This window comes from Mustela putorius, unplaced genomic scaffold (genome assembly GCF_011764305.1).
Source record: "Mustela putorius furo isolate JIRA1106 unplaced genomic scaffold, ASM1176430v1.1 tig00000854_pilon_pilon_pilon, whole genome shotgun sequence".
NCBI lineage: Eukaryota > Metazoa > Chordata > Mammalia > Carnivora > Mustelidae > Mustela > Mustela putorius.
Genome location: NW_025421496.1, coordinates 173,609 through 182,584, shown reverse-complemented (window position 1 = coordinate 182,584; position 8,976 = coordinate 173,609).

Below are 8,976 nucleotides of genomic sequence, written 5' to 3'. Positions count from 1 at the left end.
TCTTCTTTGCCGATTTGGATGCCTTTAATTGCCTTTTGTTGTCTGATTGCTGAGGCTAGGACCTCTAGTACTATGTTGAATAGCAGTGGTGATAATGGACATCCCTGCCGTGTTCCTGACCTTAGCGGAAAAGCTTTCAGTTTTTCTCCATTGAGAATGATATTTGCCGTGGGTTTTTCATAGATGGCTTTGATGATATTGAGGTATGTGCCCTCTATCCCTACACTTTGAAGAGTTTTGATCAGGAAGGGATGTTGTACTTTGTCAAATGCTTTTTCAGCATCTATTGAGAGTATCATATGGTTCTTGTTCTTTCTTTTATTGATGTGTTGTATCACATTGACTGATTTGCAGATGTTGAACCAACCTTGAAGCCCTGGAATAAATCCCACTTGGTCGTGGTGAATAATCTTTTTAATGTACTGTTGAATCCTATTGGCTAGTATTTTGTTGAGTATTTTCGCATCTGTGTTCATCAAGGATATCGGTCTATAGCTCTCTTTTTTGGTGGGATCCTTGTCTGGTTTTGGGATCAAGGTGATGCTGGCCTCATAAAATGAGTTTGGAAGTTTTCCTTCCATTTCTATTTTTTGGAACAGTTTCAGGAGAATAGGAATTAGTTCTTCTTTAAATGTTTGGTAGAATTCCCCCGGGAAGCCGTCTGGCCCTGGGCTTTTGTTTGTTTGGAGATTTTTAATGACTGTTTCTATCTCCTTACTGGTTATGGGTCTGTTCAGGCTTTCTATTTCTTCCTGGTTCAGTTGCGGTAGTTTATATGTTTCTAGGAATGCATCCATTTCTTCCAGATTGTCAAATTTATTGCCGTAGAGTTGCTCATAGTATGTTCTTATAATAGTTTGTATTTCTTTGGTGTTAGTTGTGATCTCTCCTCTTTTCATTCATGATTTTATTTATTTGGGTCCTTTCTCTTTTTCTTTTCTTTTGATAAGTCGGGCCAGGGGTTTATCAATTTTATTAATTCTTTCAAAGAACCAGCTCCTAGTTTCGTTGATTTGTTCTATTGTTTTTTTTTGGTTTCTATTTCATTGATTTCTGCTCTGATCTTTATGATTTCTCTTCTCCTGCTGGGCTTAGGGTTTCTTTCTTGTTCTTTCTCCAGCTCCTTTAGGTGTAGGGTTAGGTTGTGTACCTGAGACCTTTCTTGTTTCTTGAGAAAGGCTTGTACCGCTATATATTTTCCTCTCAGGACTGCCTTTGTTGTGTCCCACAGATTTTGAACCGTTGTGTTTTCATTATCATTTGTTTCCATGATTTTTTTCAATTCTTCTTTAATTTCCCGGTTGACCCATTCATTCTTTAGAAGGATACTGTTTAGTCTCCATGTATTTGGGTTCTTTCCAAACTTCCTTTTGTGGTTGAGTTCTAGCTTTAGAGCATTGTGGTCTGAAAATATGCAGGGAATGATCCCAATCTTTTGATACCGGTTGAGTCCTGATTTAGGACCGAGGATGTGATCTATTCTGGAGAATGTTCCATGTGCACTAGAGAAGAATGTGTATTCTGTTGCTTTGGGATGAAATATTCTGAATATATCTGTGATGTCCATCTGGTCCAGTGTGTCATTTAAGGCCTTTATTTCCTTGCTGATCTTTTGCTTGGATGACCTGTCCATTTCAGTGAGGGGAGTGTTAAAGTCCCCTACTATCATTGTATTATTGTTGATGTGTTTCTTTGATTTTGTTATTAATTGGTTTATATAGTTGGCTGCTCCCACATTGGGGGCATAGATATTTAAAATTGTTAAATCTTCTTGTTGGACAGACCCTTTTGAGTATGATATAGTGTCCTTCCTCATCTCTTATTATAGTCTTTGGCTTAAAATCTAATTGATCTGATATAAGGATTGCCACTCCCTGCTTTCTTCTGATGTCCATTAGCATGGTAAATTCTTTTCCACCCCCTCACTTTAAATCTGGAGGTGTCTTCGGGCTTAAAATGTGTTTCTTGGAGGCAACATATAGATGGGTTTTGTTTTTTTATCCATTCTGATACCCTGTGTCTTTTGACAGGGGCATTTAGACCATTCACATTCAGGGTAACTATTGAGAGATATGAATTTAGTGCCATTGTATTGCCTGTAAGGTGACTGTTACTGTATATGGTCTCTGTTCCTTTCTGATCTACCACTTGTAGGCTCTCTCTTTGCTTAGAGGACCCCTTTCAAGATTTCCTGTAGAGCTGGTTTGGTATTTGCAAATTCTTTCAGTTGTTGTTTGTCCTGGAAGCTTTTAATCTCTCCTTCTATTTTCAATGACAGCCTAGCTGGATATAGTATTCTTGGCTGCATGTTTTTCTCGTTTAGTGCTCTGAAAATATCATGCCAGCTCTCGTTTAGGCTCTGCCCAGGGTCTTGTGGATAAGTCAGCTGCCAATCTATATTTTTCATGTTTTCAATAGGGGAGGGGGGGGGGGGGGTGGATAAGTCTTCTGGCCTGCCGGTCTCTCTGTGGATAAGTCAGCTGCCAATCTAATATTTTTTACCATTGTATGTTACAGACTTCTTTTCCCGGGCTGCTTCAGGATTTTCTCTTTGTCATTGAGACTTGTAAATTTTACTATTAGGTGACGGGGTGTGGTCCTATTCTTATTGATTTTGAGGGGCATTCTCTGAACCTCCTGAATTTTGATGCTCGTTCCCTTTGCCATATTGGGGAAATTCTCCCCAATAATTCTCTCCAGTATACCTTCTGCTCCCCTCTCGCTTTCTTCTTCTTCTGGAATCCCAATTATTCTAATGTTGTGTTTCGTCTTATGGTGTCACTTATCTCTCGAATTCTCCCCTCGTGGTCCAGTAGCTGTTTGTCCCTCTTTTGCTCAGCTTCTTTATTCTCTGTCATTTGGTCTTCTATATCACTAATTCTTTCTTCTGCCTCATTTATCCTAGCAGTTAGAGCCTCCATTTTTGATTGCACCTCATTAATAGCTTTTTTGATTTCACCTTGGTTAGATTTTAGTTCTTTTATTTCTCCAGAAAGGGCTTTTATATCTCTCGAGAGGGTTTCTCTAATATCTTCCATGCCTTTTTCGAGCCCGGCTAGAACCTTGAGAATTGTCATTCTGAACTCTAGATCTGACATATTACCGATGTCTGTATTGATTAGGTCCCTAGCCTTCGGTACTGCCTCTTGTTCTTTTTTTTGTGTTGAATTTTTACGTCTTGTCATTTTGTCCAGATAAGAGTAAATGAAGGGGCAAGTAAAATACTAAAAGGGTGGCAACAACCCCAGGAAAATATGTTTTAACCAAATTAGAAGAGATCCAAAATCGTGAGTGGGGAGAAAGGGGATAAAAAGAGGTTCAAAAAGGAAGAAAGAAAAAAAAAAACAAAAAGAAAAGAAAAAGAAAAAAAAAAAAAAAGAAAAGAAAAGAAAAGAAAAGAATTTTTTTAAAAAAGAAAACACCTAAGAAAAATGTAAAAAAATATATATATATATTAGATAAACTAGTAAAAAATCGTTAAAAAAGAAAAAGGTAACAGTTAAAAAAAAAAATTTTACCCGAAGGCGAGAAAAAAAAAAAATGAAAAAGAAAAAATTAAATTAACTGCAAGACTAAAAAAAATCACAGGAAAAAAGCCATGAGTTCCGTGCTTGGCTTTCTCCTCCTCTGGAATTCTGCTGCTCTCCTTGGTATTGAAACCGCACTCCTTGGTAGGTGAACTTGGTCTCGGCTGGATTTCTTGTTGATCTTCTGGGGGAGGGGCCTGTTGTAGTGATTCTCAAGTGTCTTTGCCCCAGGCGGAATTACACCGCCCTTACCCGGGGTCGGGGTGAGTAATCCGCTCGGGTTTGCTTTCAGGAGCTTTTGTTCCCTGAGCGCTTTCCGTAGAGTTCCAGAGGACGGGAATACAAATGGCGGCCTCCTGGTCTCCGGCCCGGAGGAGCCGAGAGCCCAGGGCCCCACTCCTCAGTGCGCCCTCAGAGAACAGCGCCCAGTTACTCCCGTCTGCCTGAGCTCCGGCCGCGCTCCGAGCTCACCGAGCCTGCGACCGGTTCAAGGTAACACGGAGCTGCGAGCTTATTGTCAGCTCTGTCTCTGTAGCCGGCTTTCCCGTTCCAATACCCGCAAGCTCTGCGACACTCAGACTCCCCCGATCCTTCTGTGACCCTGCGGGACCTGAGGCCACGCTGACCCCGCGTGGGCTTCGCCCCGGTTTAGCCTCTGGAGCGATGTCCCTCAGCGGAACAGACTTTTAAAAGCCCTGATTTTGTGCGCGGTTGCTCCGCCGCTTGCCGGGAGCCGGCCCCTCCCCCCCGGGGTCTATCTTCCCGTTGCTTTGGATTCACTTCTCTGCCGGTCCTACCTTTCAGAAAGTGGTTGTTTTTCTGTTTCCAGAATTGCTGTTCTTCTTCTCTTCGATCTGCCGATGGATTTTCAGGTGTTTGCAATCTTTAGATAAGCTATCTAGCTGATCTCCGGCTAGCTGAAGCAGTCTCAGCTTGCTACTTCTCCGCCATCTTGACTCCTCCCCTCATCTACTTTTTAAAGAAAATTAATTTTGTTTGTTTAGTAAATAAATTATAGAAAATGTGGATTACATGTATTATGTTATTTAGAAAAACCTCAAAGATTTCTGCCAGTTAGTTTCCTAGCCAAAAAATTTAAAAATTAAAAAATATATATAAAGTTGCTTCAACCCCAAGAGGCTGTTAGGACTATGACAGAATGCATTACTGTGGGTGTTCCAAGGGAGAAAAAGTAAAGGTTCCCAGTTGCAGAAAAAGATGGTTCAGTGAATTAAATTCTGAGTTGTATTTGTTAGTTATGTGCTAAAAAAAAAACTAATGCAATTACATTTTCTTCTAATCAGCCACACAGCAAGAGCTTTTATCACTATAAACTGAGCAACACCAACATCCCTCAAAATGACAACATATATTTTATGAAATTTATTAATTGCTTCTTTTATCTCAAATAATAAAATCCTTACAACCCACAACCTACAGAATGGGAAAAGATATCTACAAGTGACCTATCTGATAAAGGGTTAGTATCCAAAATCTATAAAGAACTTACCAAACTCAATACCCAAAACAGAAATAATCCAGTTAAAAATGGACAAAAGACCTGAATAGACATTTTTCCAAAGAAGACATACAGATGGCTAACAGACACATGAAAAGATGCTAACAGTACTCATCATCAAAAGTACAATGAGATAGCACCTCACACCGGCCAGAATGGCTAAAATTAACAAGAAAAACAACAAGTGTTGGCAAGGATGTGGAGAAAGGGGAAGAGTCTTATACTGATGGTGGGAATGCAAACTGGTGCAGTTACTCCAGAAAACAGTATGGAGGTTCCTCAAAAAGGTAAAAATTAAACTACTCTATGATCCAGCAATTGCACTACTAGGTATTTACCCAAGGGATATGTGCACCCTCATGTTTATAGCGGCATTGTCCACAATATTCAAAATATGGAAAGAGCCCAAATGTTCATGACTGATAAATGGATACAGATGTGAGAGATACATATGTATCATATATTTATGAGATATCCACACACATACATATAAACATGGAATGTTACTCAGCCATTAAAAAAGAAGAAAATCGTGCCATTTGCAACAACATGGATGGAGCTAGAAAGTATTATGCTAAGCAAAATAAATCAGAGATAGACAAATACCAGATGATTTCACTCATATGTGTAATTTAAGAAACAAACTAAACAAACATGGCAGGTAGCAGGGGGAAGAGAGGAAAAGCAAGAAACAGACTCAACTACAGAGAATAAACTGAACATTACCAAAGGCAGGTGGGGGATGGGTTAAATAGATGATGGGGATTGAGGAGGGCACTTGTGATGGGCACCAGGTGTTATATGCTAAGTTTTGAATCACTAAATTCTACACCTGAAACTAAATTTATGCTCTATGTTAACTAACTGGAATTTAAATTAAAAACTTGAGGGGAAAAAAAAAAAAAAGAAAAGCCTTAATACCCAGCTGGCTATGAAATATTACTGGAGGCCAAACACTGGAGAAAGCATAATGTTTCCCAACTGCAAAGCCAAAACCTTCTTCATTTGCTCAAGATCTTAAAAAAAAAAAAAAAATACACACACACACACACACACACACACGTTGCTTTTCTCCTAGCCCATTTTATGCAGTCTTCAACTTTTCATTATGGGCAAATAAAACTATGACTTATGACTTACTTTAAAGAATTAGCTTCCTCTATCTGGAACAACTTCACTAATGTTCTAATGTTTCACTTACTAAACACTTTAATTGGATGACTGTGTGAGTCTTTTTACGGTGCCAAAAAACTCATTTCCTATTTAAAACTGGGTGTGGGCTAGCAACAAACAGAAATGTGGTACATGGACTACAACTTCCAGCTACCAATGAATGTGTCAACCCAGAATACTGTATAGGAACAAAATATACTTCATTTGTTACCAAAACACCAGCACTACAAAAAAAAAAAAAAGGATATTCTATATTCTTCTACTTTAAGAGAATAAATTCCAGAAGGAAACTTAGCCTATGGGAAGTAATGAAGAGCACAGGAAAAGCTAATAAATAAGAAGTTAAAAAATAAAAATAAAAATAAACCACTGTGTTTCTTTTATTCTTGAAATTCTCTTAAGGGACTATCCAAACAAAAGTAATATTTGAAGTTATAACTTTTAATGAGTGTGGAAATAAAAGATATGACAAAAAGCACACAGTAACCAAATTATACTATGTTAGGATATTATGTTATAGACCACGAAGTGTGATTTTGGAAGTAGAAATGGAAAATGACAGGTGTAAAATGTAAAATTTTACAATATTAACACTAAATGGGATTTGATAAGTTGAAGATGTGCATGGTTAGTACTAGGTGTAACCGCTAATGAAAATAATCAAAATTATATCTATAGAGCTATACTTATAAAACCAATAAGGGATAGAAATTGGAATAACAAAAATAATTTTTTTTGATGAATCCAAAATATGGCAGCACAATCAGAGAAAGAAAAAGGGATAAATGGAAAATTAATAGTAAGATGGTATGCATAAGCTCATCTATATCAAAAATGACATTAAATGCAATGTACTAGGGGCGCCTGGGTGGCTCAGTGGGTTAAAGCCTCTGCCTTCAGCTCAGGTCATGATCTCAGGGTCCTGGGATCGAGCCCCGCATCGGGCTCTCTGCTCTGCAGGGAGCCTGCTTCCTCTTCTCTCTCTGCCTGCCTCTCTGCCTAATTGTGATTTCTCTCTGTCAAATAAATAAAATATTTTTTTAAAAAAATGCAATGTACAAAACATTCCAATTACGATAGAGAAATTTCAGACTGTTTGACAAAGCAAGGCCCAATGACATACTTTCTACAAAAAATGCATTTTAAATATAAAGACAAGATGGAAGTAAAAGGATGGAAAAAATATATGATGAAACCAGTATGTAAAAAAATGAAAAATTAGATGTTAAAAAACAAAACAAAACAAAAACCCAGTTATGGTTATATTAATAGGATGGACTAAACTTTAAGATCAAGAATATTACTAGAGATAAGGAAGAATATTTCATGATAAAAGGGACAATTCATCAGTAAGAAATAATGGTCCTAAATATATACACACCTATATAATGAGCTTGTATATATTTGGGAGAAATACCTGATAGAAATAAAGGGAAAAACCAAAATATCTGAAATCATACTTGTAGATATTTAACACCCTTATTTTAATAATTGATAGAGTAAGTAAACAAAACTCAGTAAGGATGTAGACAATCTGAACCACAGTATCAGCTAACTTGACCTAACATTTATGAAATATAACCCCCAGTACCTGCAAAATAAACCACCTTTTCAAGTGTGCATGGAATGCTGCACATGCTAGCCTATTAAATAGGTCTCAATAAGTTCCAAGGATGGAAATTTTGCAATGTCCTCTGACCACAATAGAATACCAAATCAACAACAAAGTATATATAGTAATGTCCAAAATATTTTGAAATTAAATACCAGATCTCTGAATAAACCATGGATCACAGAGGAAATCATTACAGAAATTAGAAAAAAAATTTCATACAAAACAATAATAACACATATTGGGATGAAGCTAAAATACTGTGTAAGAGAATACTTACAGTCTTAAATGCTATATTTAGAAATATAAAGTTTAAAATAAATGATTTATATGTGTATCTTAGGAATCTAGAAAATTAAAGCAAATTAAACCAAAATTAATTAGAAAGACTAACATAATAAATAGAACAAAAATCAATAAAAAGTATATAAATAACAGAGGCAAAGTTAATGCTTTGAAATGTTAAGGAAATTGGTTAAAAGTATAAAATACTAATCAAGAAAAAAAGAAAACAAATTTTCAGTATCAGTAATGAAAGATGGGATATCAATAGAGATCCTAATTATACTAAAAGGATTAAATGAAAAACTTTATGTAAATAACTTTGATAACGTAGATGAAATGAATAAATTATTTGAAAAGCATTATTTGTTTAACAAATTCAAAAATAGAATGGCAAAGTAGTCATATCTATTAAGGATATTATATCCATAATAAAAAAAAATTCTTTCAATAAATAAATCTCTAAGATAGATGGTTTTACTAGTGAATTTTATCAAACATTTAAGGAGTAAACAGTACCAATTTTATTTAAGATCTTTCAGATACTAGAGAAGGGAATGCCTCTCAAATCATTTTAATATACTGATGATATCACAAAAAATATTATAGACCACTATCCATTATAAACATATTTGCAAAAATTCTTAACAAAATCTTAAAATAGAATTGAGCAATATACACCAAAGATAACACTTTATGACTCAGTGGGTTTTATCCTATAAGTGTGAGGTTATTTAAATCTTCAGAAATCAATCAGTGATGATCACCATACTAACAACAAAAGAGAACAATCAAGTGGACATCTCAGTACTTTCAGAAAATGCAATGGACAAAATCCAAACACCTATTTATAATAAAAACTC